The sequence below is a fragment of the Dendrobates tinctorius genome, unplaced genomic scaffold (assembly GCF_039654945.1).
Source record: "Dendrobates tinctorius isolate UK_male_01 unplaced genomic scaffold, ASM3965494v1 ptg000313l, whole genome shotgun sequence".
In the NCBI taxonomy this organism is placed as follows: domain Eukaryota; kingdom Metazoa; phylum Chordata; class Amphibia; order Anura; family Dendrobatidae; genus Dendrobates; species Dendrobates tinctorius.
In genome coordinates, this window is record NW_027361980.1 from 924,092 (window position 1) to 945,754 (window position 21,663).

Sequence of the window (21,663 nt, forward strand, 5' to 3'; positions counted from 1 at the left end):
CCCCTGTGGACCCTGCATCCACCACATTAACCCAGTGCGCAGTAATGGACACGTATCGGCCATGGCCATGCCTACTGGACCATGCATCAGTTGTGAGGTGCACCTCTCCACTCACTGACAGCTTGAGTGCATGGACAATGCGGTCTTTCACATGAAGGTGGAGGGCTGGGATGGCTTTGCGAGAAAAGAAGTGGCGACTGGGTAGTTCATAGCGTGGAACTGCGTAGGCCATTAGTTCGTGGAAAGCTGCGCTTTCAACCAACCGATAGGGCATCATCTCTAACGAGATTAGTTTGGCAATGTGGGTGTTCAAAGCCAGTGTACGCGGATGAGAGGATGAGTACTTTTTTGTCCTGCTCATAGTCTCTGTTAGGGTGAGCTGGACTTGAGAGCTGGATATGGTGGAAGTAGCAGTGGACATGGCGGATTGAGAGAAGGTTGATGATGGTGATGGAGTTGGTGTTCTTTCTGATGGCCTAGATTCAGTCTTTCGTTGCAATAACAGTGTGATTCCCTGAATGATTTGCCTTTGCGACGACAACTCAACATTTGCTGCTGGTGGTGTGCTAACCGGTGGACTTACAGTGGGGGAAATAATGTTGCGTTGCTGACTACCTTCTTTGGGAGCAGTAGCACATGTGGTACGTGAGTTTTGGTAGTCCATCCACGCTTGCAAGTGCATGGTGGTTAAATGTCTTAGCATGCAACTGGTATTCAAATTTCTCAGATTTTTCCCTCGGCTAAAGGTCTTTGCGCACTTCTTACAGATTACCTTTGCTTGATCATTAGGATTTTGATCAAAAAAGTGCCACACTGCACTCTTCCTACTAGGGAAGACAGTTTGAGGCCTTGCACGCTGTGCTTTTTTGACCGTCTGGCCAAGATGTCCTGCAATTTTTTGGGTTTTTGTAACCTGTTTTTGGACTGCTCCGGGCCTGCCAGATAACAACTGTTGCGATGTCGATGCCCGCTGAGGATGCTCCTCCTCCTCTTCTGAGCTATTGGCAGTGGCACACTCTACCCCCAATGGATGCCAATCTGGGTCAACAACTGGGTCATCCATCACCTCCTCTTCAATGTCATGTGCACCTTCCTCTGTGTCACCGTGTATGGTGGTATAGTATGCGGGAGGGGGCAACTGAGTTTCATCAGGGTCAGATTCTGGCTCTGTACACTGCGAGGACAATGTAGTGCTCTGAGAGAATGTACCAGCAGATAAATCTAGCAGTGGCTGTGCATCAGTGCACTCCATGTCAGATTCATCTTGGCCTGGGTAATTCACTATTTGACTTGATAACCCAGGCATGATATGTGAAAATAGCTCCATGGAGTAATCTGTAGTGTGGCCTACCGCATTCTTCAATTTTGGTAGGGGTGAAGGACACAAGGAAAGGTGTGGTTCATGGCCATCAGCCTCCAATGACGACTCAGTGCTTTTATTTTTTAAAACTTCAGAAGAGGAGGCGAGTCAGCAACGTAAGCCAAAACTTTTTCTTGAAGCTCCAGCTTTAGAAGCGGTTTACATACTCCCAGAAAAGGGAGCCTTCGAGGCCTTGTGGAGCCAGACGATGACACAGCCTCAACACCTCCAGTATTAGGTGCTATTTGCCACTACCAGCAGATCCACCACCAACGCCAACACCATCATTACCAGCTGCCAACCCCCGCCCATTTCCATGGACTCTTCCACCACACTTTCTCATTTTTTGGAAAAATTTACCCAAATTTACACCAACTCTCTGGTACTGTAAAGCAAGGTACAAGGTGTATATAGTACTGGGGAGAATTGGAAAGTCTCTACACTTCAGGACACTATGGGATTCAGTCAGGCCCTGTTTATTTAACACTGAAATATGACAGGCAGATTCTCTATGCTGTTAGAAGGGTGTATAGAGGACTGTGTAGAATTGGAATGTCTCTACACTTCAGGACACTGTAGGATTCAGGCAGGCCCTGATTATTTAACACCGCAATATGACAGGCAGATTCTCTATGCTGCTAGTAGGGTGTATAGAGGACTGTGGAGAATTGGAATGTCTCTATACTTCAGGACACTGTGGGATTCAGTCAGGCCCTGTTTATTTAACATGGCAATATGACAGGCAGATTCTCTATGCTGTTAGAAAGGTGTATAGAGGACTGTGTAGAATTGGAATGTCTCTACACTTCAGGACACTGTGGGATTCAGTCAGGCCCTCTTTATTTAACACCGCAATATGACAGGCAGATTGTCTATGCTGTTAGAAAGGTTTATAGAGGACTGTGGAGAATTGGAATGTCTCTGCACTTCAGGACACTGTGCGATTCAGTCAGGCCCTGTTTATTTAACACCGCAATATGACAGGCAGATTCTCTATACTGTTAGAAGGGTGTATAGAGGACTGTGTAGAATTGGAATGTCTCTACACTTCAGGACACTGTGCGATTCAGTCAGGCCCTGTTTATTTAACACCACAATATGACAGGCAGATTCTCTATGCTGTTAGAAAGGTGTATAGAGGACTGTGTAGAATTGGAATGTCTCTACACTTCAGGACACTGTGGGATTCAGTCAGGCCCTGTTTATTTAACACCGCAATATGACAGGCAGATTCTCTATACTGTTAGAAGGGTGTATAGAGGACTGTGTAGAATTGGAATGTCTCTACACTTCAGGACACTGTGCGATTCAGTCAGGCCCTGTTTATTTAACACCGCAATATGACAGGCAGATTCTCTATACTGTTAGAAGGGTGTATAGAGGACTGTGTAGAATTGGAATGTCTCTACACTTCAGGACACTGTGCGATTCAGTCAGGCCCTGTTTATTTAACACCACAATATGACAGGCAGATTCTCTATGCTGTTAGAAAGGTGTATAGAGGACTGTGTAGAACTGGAATGTCTCTACACTTCAGGACACTGTGCGATTCAGTCAGGCCCTGTTTATTTAACACCACAATATGACAGGCAGATTCTCTATGCTGTTAGAAAGGTGTATAGAGGACTGTGTAGAATTGGAATGTCTCTACACTTCAGGACACTGTGGGATTCAGTCAGGCCCTGTTTATTTAACACCGCAATATGACAGGCAGATTCTCTATGCTGTTAGAAAGGTGTATAGAGGACTGTGTAGAATTGGAATGTCTCTACACCTCAGGATACTGTCGGATTCAGTCAGGCCCTGTTTATTTAACACCGCAATATGACAGGCAGATTCTCTATGCTGTTAGAAGGGTGTATAGAGGACTGTGTAGTATTGGAATGTCTCTACACTTCAGGACACTGTGGGATTCAGTCAGGCCTTGTTTATTTAACACCGCAATATGACAGGCAGATTCTCTATGCTGTTAGAAAGGTGTATAGAGGACTGTGGAGAATTGGAATGTCTCTACACTTCAGGACACTGTGGGACTCAGACAGGCCCTGTTTATTTAACACCGCAATATGACACGCAGATTCTCTATGCTGTAAGAAAGGTGTATAGAGGACTGTGTAGAATTGGAATGTCTCTACCCTTCAGGACACTGTGGGATTCAGTCAGGCCCTGTTTATTTAACACCGCAATATGACAGGCAGATTCTCTATGCTGTTAGAAAGATGTATAGAGGACTGTGGAGATTTGGAATGTCTCTACACTTCAGGACACTGTGGGATTCAGTCAGGCCCTGTTTATTTAACACCGCAATATGACAGGCAGATTCTCTATGCTGTAAGAAAGGTGTATAGAGGACTGTGTAGAATTGGAATGTCTCTACACTTCAGGACACTGTGGGATTCATTCCGGCCCTGTTTATTTAACACCGAAATATGACAGGCAGATTCTCTATGCTGTAAGAAAGGTGTATAGAGGACTGTGTAGAATTGGAATGTCTCTACACTTCAGGACACTGTGGGATTCAGTCAGGCCCTGTTTATTTAACACCGCAATATGACAGGCAGATTCTCTATGCTGTTAGAAGGGTGTATAGAGGACTGTGTAGAATTGGAATGTCTCTACACTTCAGGACACTGTGGGATTCAGTCAGGCCCTGTTTATTTAACACCGCAATATGACAGGCAGATTCTCTATGCTGTTAGAAGGGTGTATAGAGGACTGTGGAGAATTGGAATGTCTCTACACTTCAGGACACTGTGGGATTCAGTCAGGCCCTGTTTATGGAATGTCTCTACACTTCAGGACACTGTGGGATTCAGTCAGGCCCTGTTTATTTAACACCACAATGTGACTGGCAGAAATTGCCTAGTGTATGACAAACTACAAGGTGTATATAGAATTGGGCAGAACTGGAATCTCCCTACAGTGTAGGTCTGTAAGAACGGAACAACTCCTCGACTTATCCTTACAGAGTCACACACAGATAGCTTCACTGTGGCCGTGATAACAGCCGTTACACGGTACTGAGAGAGGAGCGTGCACGTACACCGCTGTCCAGTGTATGTAAAATTGTCAAGCTCCGTGTTTTAGTATACGGACTGACACACGCTGTCTCTCTATATTTTTGAATGTAATCAAAAAGCAAATATACTAAACTGTTTGAAAACCTGACAAAACTATAAGGTGGAGGTCTGTAAGAACGGAACAACTCCTCGACTTATCCTTACAGATTCACACAAAGATAGCTTCACTGTGGCCGTGATAACAGCCGTTACATGGTACTGAGAGAGGAGCGTGCACATACACCGCTGTTCAGTGTATGTAAAATTGTCAAGCTCTGTGTTTTAGTATACGGACTGACACCCTGTCTCTCTATAGTTTTGAATGTAATCAAACAGCAAATATACTAAACTGTTTGAAAACCAGACAAAACTATAAGGTGGGGGTCTGTAAGAACGGAACAACTCCTCGACTTATCCTTACAGAGTCACGCACAGATAGCTTCACTGTGGCCGTGATAACAGCCGTTACATGGTACTGAGAGAGGAGCGTGCACGTACACCGCTGTCCAGTGTATGTAAAATTGTCAAGCTCCGTGTTTTAGTATACGGACTGACACACGCTGTCTCTCTATAGTTTTGAATGTAATCAAACAGCAAATATACTAAACTGTTTGAAAACCTGACAAAACTATAAGGTGGAGGTCTGTAAGAATGGAACAACTCCTCGACTTATCCTTACAGAGTCACACACAGATAGCTTCACTGTGGCCGTGATAACAGCCGTTACACGGTACTGAGAGAGAAGCGTGCACGTACACCGCTGTCCAGTGTATGTAAAATTGTCAAGCTCCGTGTTTTAGTATACGGACTGACACACGCTGTCTCTCTATAGTTTTGTATGTAATCAAACAGCAAATATACTAAACTGTTTGAAAACCAGACAAAACTATAAAGTGGAGGTCTGTAAGAACGGAACAACTCCTCGACTTATCCTTACAGAGTCACACACAGATAGCTTCACTGTGGCCGTGATAACAGTCGTTACACGGTACTGAGAGAGGAGCATACACCGCTGTACAGTGTGTGAAAAATGAACGCTCAGTAACTCACAAGGACAAAACAATAAAATCTGGATTGCTTTGAAAAAAGCAGTTTGCTCAGCAGTGGGCACACAGCAATGCAGCTACCAGGTAACCTTAAAAGGCAGCCTAATAACCAACAGAGCTGATGCACCAAAATATAGCCTCCCCTTGCACTGGACAGTGACTGGTGTGTTGGACAGGCAAAATCGCTAGCAGCAGAATCAGTTTTTGGTATTTTCTTCCCTGCCTAACACTCTCCCTACAGAATCAGCAGCAGCTCTCCCTATTCTGAGATCAGCATGAGTAACATGGTGGTCGGCGTCCCCGCCCTTTTATACCCCCTGTGACACCCCACAAAGCAAGCCAATCACTTGCATGCCCTTCTCCAAGATGGTGGTGACCTCTGCCTATGTCATCACGTTGCCCTCAGTGTCCGTTCTTCCTGATTGGCTGCAAAAAGGGCGCTCAAGCATCTTTTGAAACGTGACTTTGGCGCTAAAGTCGCCAACTTCATGGCTGCCCTCACGCTAAGGTCGGGTTTCGTTTCATGACACCCGACTTTGGCGAAAGTCGGCGACTTTTCAATTTTTTCAACCCGTTTCGCTCAGCTCTAGTGGTGAGCACTTTGAACCCCCAAGGGCATCGCAGAAGTTTATAACGCCCGGGCGTGAAAATAAAAAAATCTGATTTTTTCCACAAACATGATCATTTAGTCCTCAATTTTTTTATTTTCCCAATGGTACCAGGAGAAATTGGACCCCAAAAGTTGTCCAATTTGTCCTGAGTATGCTGATACCTCATATGAGGGAGAAAACTACTGTATGGACACACGTCGGGGCTCGGAAGGGAAATAGTGACGTTTTGGAATGCAGACTTTGATGGAATGGTCTGCGGGTGTCATGTGCGTTTGGAGAGCCTCTGATGTGCCTAAACTATTCAAACTCCCCACACTGACCCCATTTTGGAAACTAGACCCCCCACGGAACTTATCTAGATGTGTGGTGAGCACTTTGAAACCCCAAGTGCTTCACAGAAGTTTATTTTTTGAAAATAAAAAAATCATATTTTTTTCCACAAAAATGATATTTTTGCCCCCCGATTTTTTATTTTCCTAAGGGTAACTGGAGAAATTGGACCCCAAAAGTTGTTTTTCAATTTGTCCTGAGTAGGCTGATACCCCATATGTGGGGGTAAAACACTGTTTGGGCGCATGGCCTAGCTTGGAAGGGAAGGAGTACCATTTGACTTTTTCAACACAGAATTGGCTGGAATTGAGATCAGATGCCATGTTGCATTTGGAGAGCACCTGATATGCCCAAACAGTGGAAACCCCCCAATTCTAACTCTATTCCATTCTTTTCCCCAACATACCTCTAATCCTAATCTCAGCCCTAACCCTAGCCCTAACCATAGCCCTAACCCTAACCTTAGCCCTAACCCTAACCCCAATGGGAAAATGGAAATAAATACATTTTTTAAATTTTATTATTTTTCCCTAACTAAGGGGGTGATAACGGGGGGTTTGATTTACTATTTATGGCGGTTTTTATGTTTGGCGGCTGTCACACGCTAAAAGACGCTTTTTATTGTAAAAATAGTTTTTGCATCACCACATATTGAGAGCTATAATTTTTCCATATTTTGACCCACCGAGCCATGTGAGGTCTTATTTTTTGCGGGACGAGTTGACGTTTTTATTGGTATCATTTTCAGGCATGTGACATCTTTTGATCGCTTTTTATTCCGATTTTTGGGACGCAGAATGAACAAAACCAGGGTTTCATGAATTTCTTTTGGGGGGGCGTTTACACCGTTCCACGTGCGGTAAAATTGATAAAGCGGTTTTATTCTTCGGATCGGTATGGTTACAGCGATACCTCATTTATGTCTTTTTTTATGTTTTGGCGCTTTTATGCAATGAAAACAATTTTATTTAAAAAATAATTATTTTTGCGTCGCTTTATTCTGTGAGCTATAACTTATTTATTTTTTTGCTGATGATGCTGTGTGACAGCTCATTTTTTGCGGGATAAGATGACATTTTCAACTGTACCATGGATATTTATATGAGTCTTTTTGATCGCGCGTAAGGCTGGTTTCACATTAGCGCATTTTCAGCGCGCGCACGGCCGGGGGTAGCTCCGCCCCCGAGCCGGCTCTCTGCCCGGCGTGCCCGCCCCTTCCTTGTAGCGCCGCCTCCTAGCGGACAGCGGCGCCTGCGATCGGCGCACTCTATCTTTAGCATAGGGTGCGCCGATCGTGCGCAGGCCGTGCGCTAGTTGCGCTTTGACCTGCGCTGCGCACTTTTGACGGTGCGCCGTGCGCGCCAAAATCAAACTTTTCGGATTTTGGCGCGCACGGCGCACCGTCAAAAGTGCGCAGCGCAGGTCAAAGCGCAACTAGCGCACGGCCTGCGCACGATCGGCGCACCCTATGCTAAAGATAGGGTGCGCCGATCGCAGGCGCCGCTGTCCGCTAGGAGGCGGCGCTACAAGGAAGGGGCGGGCACGCCGGGCAGAGAGCCGGCTCGGGGGCGGAGCTACCCCCGGCCGTGCGCGCGCTGAAAATGCGCTAATGTGAAACCGGCCTTATTGAACTTTCTGTTCGGCATTATTTTTTGCTTCGTTTTTTATTTTTTAAGGGGTTCGCTAAAGGGGTTAACTAATGGGACAGTTTTATAGGGCGGGTCGTTACAGACGTGGCGATACCAAATATGTGTACTTTTATTGGTTTTTTTTCATTTCCAAAAAATGAATTTATTAGGGAATATTTTTTTTTTTTATTTAGCGATTTTTTTAAAATTATTTTTACACTTTTTTTTAACTTTATTACATTGTCCCAGGTGGGACATCACTGTCCTGTGATAGATAGCTGATCTCTCAGATCACAGATCGCTGCAGGCCCCCGAAGGTCCCCGTCGCCATATTGGATCCGGGGACCTGCAGGTAAGGAGCCCCCCGCAGCAGCGCTGCACATTGCCCTGCTGTTGGGGGCTCAGGGAAGCACGGAGGGAGCCCCCTCCCTGCCAATGCTTCACTTTAACCCACGGTACACCGCGATCTTGTTTGATCCCGGTGTGCCAGGGGTTAACGTGTCGGGGCGGTCCATGACCGCCCCTGACACATTGTGCCGGGTGTCAGCTGTGATAATTAATCAGCTGACACCCGGCCCCGATCAGCTGCACTCCCCCCGTGAGCGCAGCTGATCGCATTAGATGTAATATTCCGTCCATGGGAATTAGGTCCCAGGTCACATGGACAGAATATTACGTCCATTGTAGGAAAAGGGTTAATCAGGGAGATAGGCCTAAAATTTTCGACCTTGTCAAGTTCATCCTTCCCTTTGGGTAACATTATGATCGTAGCTTCCAATATATTTTTGGGAAAGGAACCACAAGTCGATACATGACCAAAAAGAGATTACAATTGTGGGGACAAAAGTTTAGAGAATAATTGGTAGTATTCATTAATAAAGCCGTCCGGGCCTGGGGATTTCAGTGGCTTAAGATGACTAAGGCCGGGGTCACACTAACCGACGCAAAATACGGTCCGTAGTTTACAGGCGTAATACGGATGAATGACCCCCAAATAGTGGTCCGTATGTCATCCATAAGCAAGGTGTGGTCACGTATTTTGCGCATGTCAGCATCCGTATGTAATCCGTATGGCATCCGTATGCAATCCGTATGCTGAGATTTTCTCGCAGCCTTGCAAAATGGACATTTAACGGTTTTGAGGCCTGCTAACTATTTAAATCATTAGCCTGCACCCTATTTATTGCCTCAGGAACAGGTGGCTGCCTCCATTCTGTCCATTTGTGACCTTGCCTTCACTAGGTGTGTTGGTGTTGTACAGTCATGGCCAAAAGTTTTGAGAATGACACAAATATTATATTTTCACATGATCTGCTGCCCTCTGGTTTTTATGTGTGTTTGTCAGATGTTTTTATCACATACAGAAATATAATTGCAATCATATTATGAGTAACAGAAGGTTATATTGACAGTTAGAATGAGTTAATGCAGCAAGTCAATATTTGCAGTGTTGACCCTTCTTCTTCAGGACCTCAGCAATTCTCCCTGGCATGCTCTCAATCAACTTCTGGATCAAATCCTGACTGATAGCAGTCCATTCTTGCAAAATCAATGCTTTTATTTTGTCTGAATTTGAAGGTTTAATTTGTCCACCCGTCTCTTGATGATTGACCACAAGTTCTCAATGGGATTAAGATCTGGGGAGTTTCCAGGCCATGGTCCCAAAATCTTTATGTTTTGTTCCCTGAGCCATTTAGTTATCACCTTTGCTTTATGGCAAGGTGCTCCATCATGTTGAAAAAGGCATTGTTGATCGCCAAACTGCTCTTGGACGGTTGGGAGAAGTTGCTCTCGGAGGACATTCTGGTACCATTCTTTATTCATGGCTGTGTTTTTAGGCAAGACTGAGAGAGAGCCCATTCCCTTGGCTGAGAAGCAACCCCACACATGAATGGTTTCAGGATGCTTGACAGTTGGCATGAGACAAGACTGGTGGTAGCGCTCACCTCGTCTTCTCCGAATAAGCCATTTTCCAGATGTCCCAAACAATCAAAAAGGGGATTCATCAGAGAAAATGACTTTACCCCAGTCCTCAACAGTCCACTCCCTGTACCTCTTGCAGAATATCAGTCTGTCCATGATGTTTTTTCTGGAGAGAAGTGGCTTCTTTGCTGCCCTCCTTGAGACCAGGCCTTGCTCCAAGAGTCTCCGCCTCACACTGCGTGCAGATGCACTCACACCTGCCTGCTGCCATTCCTGAGCAAGCTCTGCACTGCTGGTAGCCCGATCCCGCAGCTGAAACACTTTTAAGAGACGGTCCTGGCGCTTGCTGGTCTTTCTTGGGCGCCCTGGAGCCTTTTTGGCAACAAGGGAACCTCTCTCCTTGAAGTTCTTGATGATGCGATAGATTATTGACTGAGGTGCAATCTTTCTAGCTGCGATACTCTTCCCTGTTAGGCCATTTTTGTGCAGTGCAATGATGACTACACGTGTTTCTTTAGAGATAACCATGGTTAACAGAAGAGATACAATGCCAAGCACCAGCCTCCTTTTAAAGTGTCCAGTGGTGTCATTCTTACTTAATCATGACAGATTGATCTCCAGCCCTGTCCTCATCAACACCCACACCTGTGTTAATGGAGCAATCACTGAAATGATGTTAGCTGGTCCTTTTAAGGCAGGGATGCAATGATGTTGATATGTGTTTTGGGGGATAAAGTTTTTCTAGGCAAATATTGACTTTGCAAGTAATTGCTGTTAAGCTGATCACTCTTTATAACATTCTGGAGTATATGCAAATTGCCATTAGAAAAAATGAAGCAGTAGACTTTGTAAAAATTAATATTTGTGTCATTCTCAAAACTTTTGGCCATGACTGTATGTGCAACATGGCAGAGGGTCTGAGTTTCAACACAACTGAGCAGGTTCTCTTCAACTGGCTTTTGTCATGCCGCTTTGTCACCCATACCCAGTGATAGTGGATCCGCGGAGGAGACGCATGTGGGTCCATCCACTTTTGAGGCAACGACTCACAAGAGGTCATTTTCACCGCCTCTATTCTTCTCTGCGGGAGCATCCTGTTAAATTCTACCAATACTGTCGCATGAGCATTGCCACATGTGATCGACTCTTGGAGACAGTGCGCCCTGGGATAACCTTTCAGGACACAAGGATGCGCAAAGCTATATCTGCAGAGGAGCGACTTCTACTCACAATACGGTATGTACTACAAAACCACATTCTCTATGTTCATAATGTGTGGGCCAAAGTATGTATTTTTGGCTTATTGGACTAAGTTTAATGCCCTCATCTTAGTCCACATATGTTTAAACTTACAGACCAGAATGTTAGGTCTAATATGTACTGAATATCACTTAGTCATTGTGCAACCAAATATGTGTGTATTATCTCAATTCCTACCAAGTTTGGTCGGCATGTAACTGATTTTTTTTTACTTTCTGCATTCTAAAATTATCCATTTCTGTTGTTCTTCAGCTTCCTGTCCACTGGCCTGTCTTATGCCGCCCTCCACCATGAGTTTCTCATTGGAAGATCTACCATTTCTGGCATAGTCAGGTCAACATGTATAGAAATCTGGACAAGACTCCATCAAGTCGTCATGCCCGAGCCCAGGATGGAAGACTGGTTGAGGATATCAAGGGACTTTGAGGAGGAATGCCAGTTTCCTAATTGTATTGGGGCCCTTGATGGCAAACATATCCAGGTGCGTAAGCCGCCGAACTGTGGCTCCCAATTCTTCAATTATAAACAATACTTTTCTGTTGTATTGTTGGCTCTGGCTGACCCTCAATACAAGTTTATAATTGTTGACATTGGGGCCTTGGGAATGACGAGAGACTCTAGAGTCTTAAATACTTCCATAATGGCTCGGCGGCTATGCACCAACCAGTTGGATCTACCACCACCACGCCAGCTACCAGTCTCCACTGAAGAATTAGCAACCTTGACCACAGGCGCAGAATTTTTAACTTGCGCCTATCACGTGCTAGGTGACTGGTGGAGTGTTCCTTTGGCATTCTTTGTGCCAAATGGCGGTTACTCCAGTCTGCCATTCAGCTGAGTGAAAAAAATGTTAATGAAGTTGTTAAAGCCTGTGTGGTTCTTCATAACTTCACCAGGATACATGATTGCTCCTCCTCGGCTGGTGTTGTGCGTAGGCCGGACAATGTGCGTAGGGTGAGACCACCTATCAACCCTCAACGTAGACCGCTCTCTGGGCTCAAAGTGCGTGATATTTTCACTGATTACTTTATCTCACCTGAGGGGGAAACTTCTTGGCAAGAGCATGCTGTCTCTATGTTCTAATTTTTGGTTTTATGTGTGTCTAAATATATATATTTATACCCCTTCTGATTCTATGACTGTTTCATTGCATTGCTAAGCGTATGTTAGTATGCTGACGCTGTTTTTGAGAAATCACACAGATACGTAAACTGTAGTAGACAAATTTTTACTTTTGCCTTTTTTTGTTTGTTTTTTTAAAGGCAAATATATTATTGCCATATGAAAACTGTGGCAATGGGCCAAATTGCCCTTTTTGCATGAGAAAACTTTTTTGAAAAGTAACATATTCAAACAGAACACAAAATAACATTATGCAATAACAACATTGCTACATTAGAAATTTTCAATCCAAAGGAAAAAAGAGGTGGTCTCCAGCACCAAAATTATTGATAAAAGATAACACTCACATTTCTTCTGAATGTTTTCCAATCATATTAATAATCCACCATGACAGGCAATGCTACCTTACGCCTTTCAGACAGATATTACATGTCTGTACAAAAGAGAATATTTCACCGCGCTATACTGTAAAGTCAAAGGATGACAATACACTACTCACTTGCTAATGCCTAGGAAAGGCGTGCTGGCCTTAGTGAAGCAGTTACTTTTTTGCCAGCTATCTATAGTCACAAATCAAGGCGACCAGCCTTAAGAACATCACGCTCTCTATGTCTTAACAAGTGAGTAGTGTATTTTCATCCTTTCACTTGACCAGTATAGCATGGTTAAATATTCTCTTTTGTACAGACATGTAATATCTGTCTGAAAGGCGTAAGGTAGCCTTGCCTGTCATGGTGGATTATTAATATGATCGGAAAACATTCTGAAAAAATGTGAGTTTTCACTTTTTTCACAAAGTTTGGTGATGGAGACCACCTGTTTTTTTCCTTTGGATTGGTATTTGTAGCACCAGTGAAACCGCACTGGACATCTCCTGGCATCAGACCGATTGTGGACACAGAATTATAAATTCTCATACGTTGGGGAAGGAGAAGGCGGAAGAGCAGCCTGTGGTTGCTGCTGGCTACTCTGCCCAACATCGCCCTGTGTGGGGCCATACTGTTGCCCATGATGTGGGTAGTGTCCTGCCTCCTGTGATTGTTGGTGGTACTGGCCAGAGTAATGATGGGGAGGGGAATCTTGTTGGCTGTGGTAGGCACGTGTCTCATACCCACCAAGATAGCCATATCGTCCCCAACCAGGTTGGGACCAGCCTCCAACACTGGGTGGGAACAAGTGGCCATATTGGTGTGGTTGGCTAGAGGCAGACATTTGTGGCTGCTGTATTGAAGGTTGGGTAGTGGGAGGAAGGGGGTGAGGTGTAGGCCCACGTATTTGAGGATCCTCAGATCCTGCTTGAGCATGCATTTGTGGGGGTGCCTAAGGCGCATGATATTTCTTGGGGAAAGCTGCCACCTCTCAATATATTCAAATAATTCGTAGGGGGTATTGGGGTATGTGCACGCCTCAAGCAGGATCTGAAAACATCCTCGAATACGGAGCCTGACCTCACAGGAAAGGGCACGGAGACAAAGGGCCAGGCTGCGTGAGTATGCCTCCTCCCCATCATCACTATTTACTCTGGATAAATAATTTAGGACCCCAGTGTCCACATTAGTGCGGGTATCAGTGGCAGGTATTTGCCGCCTTAGGCTTCTTCCTCGCCGGGATGTGCCAGCAGACTGTGGGGAGCCCCGGATGTGGCCAGTTGGGCTGCTGCTGATGTTGCCCTGCTCCTCTGCTCTTGCTGATGCTGCAGCAGCACCAGATGGTCCTGGTGGTGGGCTTTGGGGCGCAGGCAATGGCACTTCCTGACTAGAATCTTCAGCCATGCTCCTAGTAGGGGGAGAAGATGGGCCAGCCACCTCTTCCCCTGCAGACACAGGATTGATGATGGGGTCCGTTTTGGAGCCAGTTCCTCTGTCCGTAAGGTTGGACTGAGTTCTGTTATGAAATAGAACAGAGCCAAAAATAACTAAATATTTTTGGCCCTGCAAAGTATCTGTGTAATGTGGTGTGAGGTATCTACTTACGGTCTGAGATCCAGAATTGGGGCAAGGAAGGAGAGGCGGTCATAGTATATGTACTTTCTCTTGACGTAGCCCGCATCCCCACTCCTGGACCGCTGCTGACGTTCCTGGCGGGAATTGGTCCCGGATGCTTCACCAGCGTCTCATCACATCTTCCACTGCAATGTGACAGGAAATATTGTCAAATTCACGTATTTGATAGGTCACATTTGCTACCAGTTGTCTAGGCATGGGGCCTTCTGGGGTGTGCTTTCTACCCATGGTGGCATATCTAATTGGGGCATACAGGCCAGATACACAGGGTCACATTAGTTGATGTATCAAGTAACTACACTTAATAACTTGTTTGGCTCGGAGGATGAGGAGCTTGTGGCCTGGCCCAAATGATGGCAGTGTGAAACCACGTGTCACATCAAAATCTAACGGCCTCATGAGGAAAAAAGTACAAGCACAGGAAGGGGGTGCTGATTCTATATTCATTTTTTGTTGTGCGGTAATTTTACTAATTTTTTGGCTTGTACTTACTCAGTTTCTGCTGCTCCTCACGTGGCTGATCGCCAAAGTCATGGAACATCTGCCTACATATGCGCCTCCATGACGCCTCCTTTCTTGCCCGTTTGGCATAATGGGCATCATGTTGGTCCCATAGTTCAGGCCACTCCTGCACCAGGATAATTAGCATTTCCACATTCAGAAAAAATGTCGCCATGATGCTGCTGTACTCTGTGGAGGCTGACTTCCTGGATGTCTGGGGCGCTATTTGAGGTGATTTGCATGTATCAGCTTCCTGATGATGGATTGGGCCATTTCCTGGCAGCAGCCAAAAGACCTGCATATTTCTCGCAGGTCACACGTGTGGTCCGTGTGTAATCCGTATTTTTTGCGCACCCATAGACTTGCATTGGTGTACTACGGCCATAGTACGCTGACAATCGCAGCATGCGATTAGCATGGACCGTAGAATACGGATGAGAAATATACGGCTGGTGCGAGGTACCCCATAGAGAATCATTTGTCCCTGTCTAATGCGTGCTTTTAACGCCTCTCACTCGTCCGTATTCCTCGCCAGTGTGACCCCGGCCTAATAGTGTTGGTTATTTCTTCCACACTAATAGGGCGATTAAGAATCTCTAACTCCAATTTATCAATTTGCGGAAGGTTAAAGCCAGAGAGAAATTAATCAATAGACAACTGACTTGGGGCAGGAATTGTGGGATCAAGATTTAAATTATACAATTTTTCAAAGAATGCAGAAAAGACAATGTCCTGTGGATGTGTTTTCATGACTCCCGAAGAGGAACGAATTTGAGATATTCTTTTACGAATACGATCTTGTTTGTTCATCATATATTTAGTTGGTCAATTCTTTGATGAGTAAGAAGCGAGTTCTGAGGCTCTGAGAGCCGAGTCATACTCAGTCAAAATCTGTGCACTGAGCTCTTGTCTCAGTTTCAGAATTTCCATATGAGTAGCGTGAGACGGAGTACTTAATTTAGACTGCTGTTCCTCTTTTACTTTAATACTCGCTTGTAGACTAGATATCTTTTCCCTATTTTCTTTTTTATGTCTGGAGAAGAGCTGCATAAGGCATCCCCTGATAACTGCCTTATGAGCTTGCCAAAGAGTAAATGGATCTATGGTTCCAGTAGAGTTTTCATTGAAGTAGTTTCTTATGGAGCCTGAGTATGGTTAGGTTTGTTTTCCACAAAAAGGTGTTATTAACAGGGGGCCCTAATACAAATTTAGCCGTTAGGGGAGTATGGTTAGAAAAGGATTTATTAAGGATTTCAACCTTTTTCAATTTAGGTAAAAAGAAGATATTTGTAAGAAAAAAATCTATCCTGGACGAGGAGTCATGGACATCAGAATAGTAGGTATACTCACTGGCGGACGAGATTAGGCACTTAAAAGCATCAAACAGCTCATTCTTGAGCAACCAGTTACCCAAGGATGAGGCCAATAAGCGTGCAGAAGAGGAGGAGTCCATACGCTTGTCGGGCACCATATTAAAATCTAATATCAACAGTTCACCCTGTTTGATATTATTAATTTTTCAAATTACTTTGTTGAAAAAAGGTATCTGTTTTGCATTAGGTCTATAGATGTTAGCAATGGTGAATATTTTGCCATTAAGTTTACATAACAATATGTGAAATCTCCCCCTTGGGTCAACTACCTCGCTGATCAACTGGAACGGTATTTTATTACTGATTATGGTCATAACCCCAGCTTTCTTCTTTTCACCAAATGCTTCAAAGGTATAGGTATAATGTTTGTGTAGAAACACTGGATGGTTATCCCTAGTGAATTTCACCTCTTGTAGGCATACGATGTCAGCTTGGCAGAGTTTTATTTCCCTCCATGTAACATGTCGTTTGTATGGGCTGTTAAGACCTCTTATATTATAGGACAATACATTTATTGCCATCTGTATCTACGTTAAATTCAAACAAGAAGACCAAAGTCTAGAAGAATACTTATAGAATTTAGACATCGAGCAAAAACAAGACAAACAATAAAAGGTTTAAAGTAAACTGAGAAACTATGGAGTTCTCCTGGGAGAAACAGACCTTGGTTTCTCTCCTTAGTTTGGGGTAAAGAAAATGTGGCGAAGGTCCTACGCGACCAGCCAAAACTCTATTAGAATAATTTATACCGTCTTTAGAACATAGAGCTTATATATAAGGATATAAACTAACATGAAAATCATCCTTTATCTTTATGCTCATTTTGAATAAATGCAACAAAATCCCATCCCACTTCAGTATTAAGTAACGAGACATTGTTTCCCTTGTACCACACTATTCATTTAGTAGGGAAACCCCACCTGTAAGATAATCCCAAGTCTCTCAGTTTAGTGGTCACTTCTTTGAATGACTTCCTAGCCTCCATGGTGTTTCTGGAGAAATCCGAGAAAACCTTAATGTGTTCATAGGGGGCTGGAAAAACATCTCTATCCCTTATGAATTTTAAGATCCCTTCCTTAGGGTCCCGTTTCACTTAGCGACGCACCAACGATCCCGACAATGATACGACCTGTAGGGATCGCTGGTGAGTCACTAAATGATCGCTAGTAAGCTGCCAAACAGGCAGATCTCTTCAGCGATGCAGCAACGATCCAGCGATATGGAACACCTGCACAGGGAACTGTCAGAGCATCTACCAGCATGCTGGAGCTTACACACTCTAAGAAGAGTTTTGCAGTGACTGTTAAACAGGGACCTACAGACACTAATTGTTTTTCTCCTGAGTGGCAGAAGACTACAACTCCTAGGGATCCTTGTTCCAGTGAGATGATAGAAGAAGGGAGGAGGAGGGACTTGGGGGGAGGACGCTGGGGAGAAAGTGAAAGTAAATGGTGAGAGGAGGAAAAACGTGGCTGCTGCTGGTTATGAGAGACAGAGCAGTGTGGATCTTGATTCCTCTAAGTTGCAGAGTGCGGGGGACCCTGCGGAGATACCTGTGTTGCTGGAGAGAGCAAAGATCCAGAGAGTCCGGCCGGCACTCCCATCGGATAGAGGTCTAAATCCTGCAGCCCCCAGCTGGAGTCCAAAGAATCCTCCGGTCATTAGAGACACAGTGAGTGCCCTTATGACACTTGTGGTTCTATCAGCGCTATTTACAATGAGTACAAGGCAACCTAAACTATTGACATCAATGTTCATCTAAGTGCAACCATGATTGTTACTTTGCATGCCAACATCCGTGGCAACTGGGCCCCAACGTTTGGACTGAGTTAATACAGAAGAGGGGGACTTTGCCACGTTATATTTGCAGGGTTGGAGTTTAATTAGACGGTGATGTGTATATGACTTTTATAGAGCACAGTTAATTGCATTGTATGTTTATTCCTTAAACCCACCTCACTTCTGCTTTATAGCAATAAATCTGTTAAACTGTTTTACTCCTGCTTCCTGAGTGTGTACCGAGCTGTGGCAGGGGTTTCCCGAATCAGCCCCTGGCAGAAGATAACTGTTCTTCTGCAGCCCAGAGACAGAGCTCCAATCAAGATTTGGGTGGAGGCACTGCGTATGAAAGAGGTGAGATCCTCCATAACACCCAGGGTACAGTGGTAGCCCTAAAGGGGTGGTACAGATAAAACACAGCGATGCATGCTTGCCAGCGGGACACTGACGACGAAAAAATGGCCCAGGACATTCCTGCACGATCAGCGATATCCAGCAGGGGGGCCGGTCGCTGCTGTGTGGCACATGTACTGTAGCGAGATCGCAGGCGAGATCGCTGTTGCAACACAAAATCAGTGACGCATTAGCGATCTCGCTAGCGATCTCGCTATGTGAGACGGGGCCTTTAGTCTCGTAGAAAAGTAGACGTAAGATGATGTCCTGAGGCTTATCCAAAGGGATACCCTTTGGGCGTGGTAATCTGTAAATCCGATCTATAGTTAACTGGATATCTGAAAGAGAGGGGATTGTGTGGTGCCCCTGAGGCTCAGTCGCCACAGAGGTACTGCACCTTCTCCTAAGGTGTAGTGCCCCACCGCCTAGGTAAGTTGGGAACTCCTTTCCGCACTCCAACACCTGTATCCCACACACAGGATAGTTCAGCACTGATCACATTTGCGGCTCATGCTTAGAGGGTAGCAGAGCACCTCTGGTGATTCCTTGCTTCGTAACACGAGATGTGCTGGGAGGCAGGTGGAGTGGAGATCCATATAAAAGAGTGGGAAGGTTTAGAATTACAGGTCAGTCTGACGGGACGTCAGGCGAGAGGAGTTCAGTTCTGAAGTTAGTTTTGAGTTCAGTTTGAGTTCAGTTTAGAAAGAGTGCTGCAGCTGCCTCAGTGGTCTGAGCCAGCTGGCACGGGAAAGAGAAGAGAAGGAGAAAGACATAGACCTGCAACCTAAGCTTCCATAGGAGAGAAAAGGAACAGCGTGGAACGAAGGAGTAGTGTCATGATCCAGTGTTGGATCTGGCGGTATTAAAAGCACAAAGTGAACTTTTTTTACTTTGGTTGAGTTCAAAGGTGTTTTGACTGTCCCCGGTGGTGGTTAGCGGTATCGCACCTTAGGTTTAGGTTAATGTTCACTTAATTAGGGATCAGGTGTGACTCCCTATAAAGGTGTGCTTAGGGGGTTCACTCACCGCTGGTGATATTTCCTTCTGAGTTGTTGGAGAGCCTGGTGGAAGGATGGAGCGGGATAGGAGTCCTGCGCAGTCAGCCAGAGAGGATGAGTGCCAGCTAATGGTGTCTGCAGGAAGGACTGGCATGGCTTGGTGGAGTCGCAGTTTGTGGTGTCGGCGGGAAGTGCGGGCATGGCTTGGAGGAGTGGCGACTTGGAAGAGAGTTGCACTCAGCATGCTCTACTTGGTTGCTGAGAACTGGACTCGAGCATGCTTGGAGTCTTGGCAGAGGCTGGACTCATCTTGGGACTCTGTGTACTGGACTGCTGCAAGTGGTGATGGACTCTGCTCCCAGGCTGCACGATGGTGACGGATCCAGTTATGTGATGGATCAGGGTGGAGGAGAAGATGCACACAGGTGGTGGGCTCTGTTGCTAGGAGCGCACGCAACAGAGCAAAGCTAAGTGGTGTTTCCCCTGTATTGTCTCTTTCCTCATGTGTGTTGTTAGTGCAGTGGTGGGATTAGTCTCCGCACCGACCTATTCCCTAGTGAGGGTTTAGGCTCAGGGCGAGCAAGGGCGTTAAGGTACGCGTGCGGCGACAGGTGCGGAGCCTGTTTAGGGAATGTGAGGAGTGTAGGGACACTGGCTCAGGGGAGTGCAGGAGGTCTCCATTTCCCCATTCCCTATCGCAGTGCCCACCATTGTTAAAGTTTCCCAGGTTCCCCCCTTTATTATTTAAATGCGCCTTACTGGAGGCGGTGTTTCCAGAAATATATTTATAACGTGTAATACCTAAATTCGCCAGGTGGAGGCGGCGTATCCACCTGCACGCTTTATTATTTAAATTCGCCCCACTGGAGGCGGTGTATCCAGGGTCACGTGTGTTATGGGTTCGCCTTGCGGCATCATCTGCGACCAGACACACGTGACCATGACATGTAGGAGAACAGAGAGGAGTTGTGGGTTGGAAGAGGAACCCTGCCTATAGGTTCTCAGCGCAAGGCCAGGGCCCGGTTCCCGAGGTTGTATGGACACTTATGGTTCTGCAGCAGACACCAGTGGAGTAGTTGGCTGTAAATGCACTACTCCCATCTAAGACTTGGGACACAACAGCAACACGGATAGAGAGCCGGGATCCAGGAGGTCCCTGATCGGGCTACAGCTGTCTGTCATACAAGTAAGGTTCTAGGAACATCTGACAAGAGGAACTTCAGGGAACCACGGTACTGGAGTTCTTCACACTAAAAGGCGCAATAGAGGAGTCGTTCAGGAAAGGCACATGTTGGCGGAGTGTTGGAGAGGAGAACCCTGACTTGCCCGGGAGGTTGATTGAGTCTCTACCCTGGAGGACACGGCACGGAGGCGGGCACCAGTGGTTACGAAGAACAGTGAGTAAAGCATTGAAACTACAAGCCCTGGTGTCCTCCATTCATTCGTCGCTAACCCCTCCAGCACCGCTACATCTGGGTAACAGCATCTATACCATTCTGCGCCGCTCCTCGTCCATTGCACCTACACTGACCTGGGAATACAGCTCCACCTGTGGGGAGCTACACTATCTTTGCTGCACCACACCATCAGTCCCAGTGGATGTACATGCAGTGTTGGCTTAACATCTCCCTTGCCAAACACCACGTGTCATGATACCAGTGTTGGGTGACCGGCACTGCTGGGGTTAATGTTCTGACCTCAGTGCAGACTCTCACCTGCACACCTGGGACCTATTATGGTGGCCTCTCATTGGTTCTGGGGAGGCTTCTTATAGCCTCAGGAAGCTCCCATCCCCCGTCAGTTATACTTTCGCCCTTGGCATAGTGTGGTGACCCCTGAGTGTGTTTGTGCTGTGTTCTGGTTGCATGATTCTCTGTGTATGACTCGGTCTGTTCTCTGGATATTGCTTTGGATTCTGCTTGGTACCTTCTATGTCTGTTTGGTTTTGATCTCTGCTTGGCCCTGATTATCCGCTCTGTCTCATCCCTGGTACTGTACTGATATCTTGTGTATGACCTTTGGCTTTGTCTGACCTCCCGTCTGTTTATCCCTCCTGTACCTCGCTTGCCTGTACTGTGCATGACCCCCGCTTTGCCCGACTTTGAGTTTTCTACCTTCTTTGAAAGCAGGATGCTAAGCCCTGCCCCCTTGCAGTCACATGACCGTTCACATGACCGTAGGTCCTGTGCCGGCTTGCTAAACTTCTACATTCAGGTCCTGTGCATCTTTATTTTCCGGCTGTTCTGGTCCCCGGGGGTCCCTACGGTGCGGGTGAGT

At 45.8% G+C, this 21,663-nt stretch overlaps 1 long non-coding RNA gene across 1 annotated transcript in view; it reads right to left on the minus strand.

Moving 5' to 3' along the window:
* Window positions 1-21,663, minus strand: part of LOC141073714 (uncharacterized) — a 38,854-nt gene that overhangs the window by 15,967 nt on the left and 1,224 nt on the right. The gene's annotated exons all lie outside the window — the stretch shown is intronic.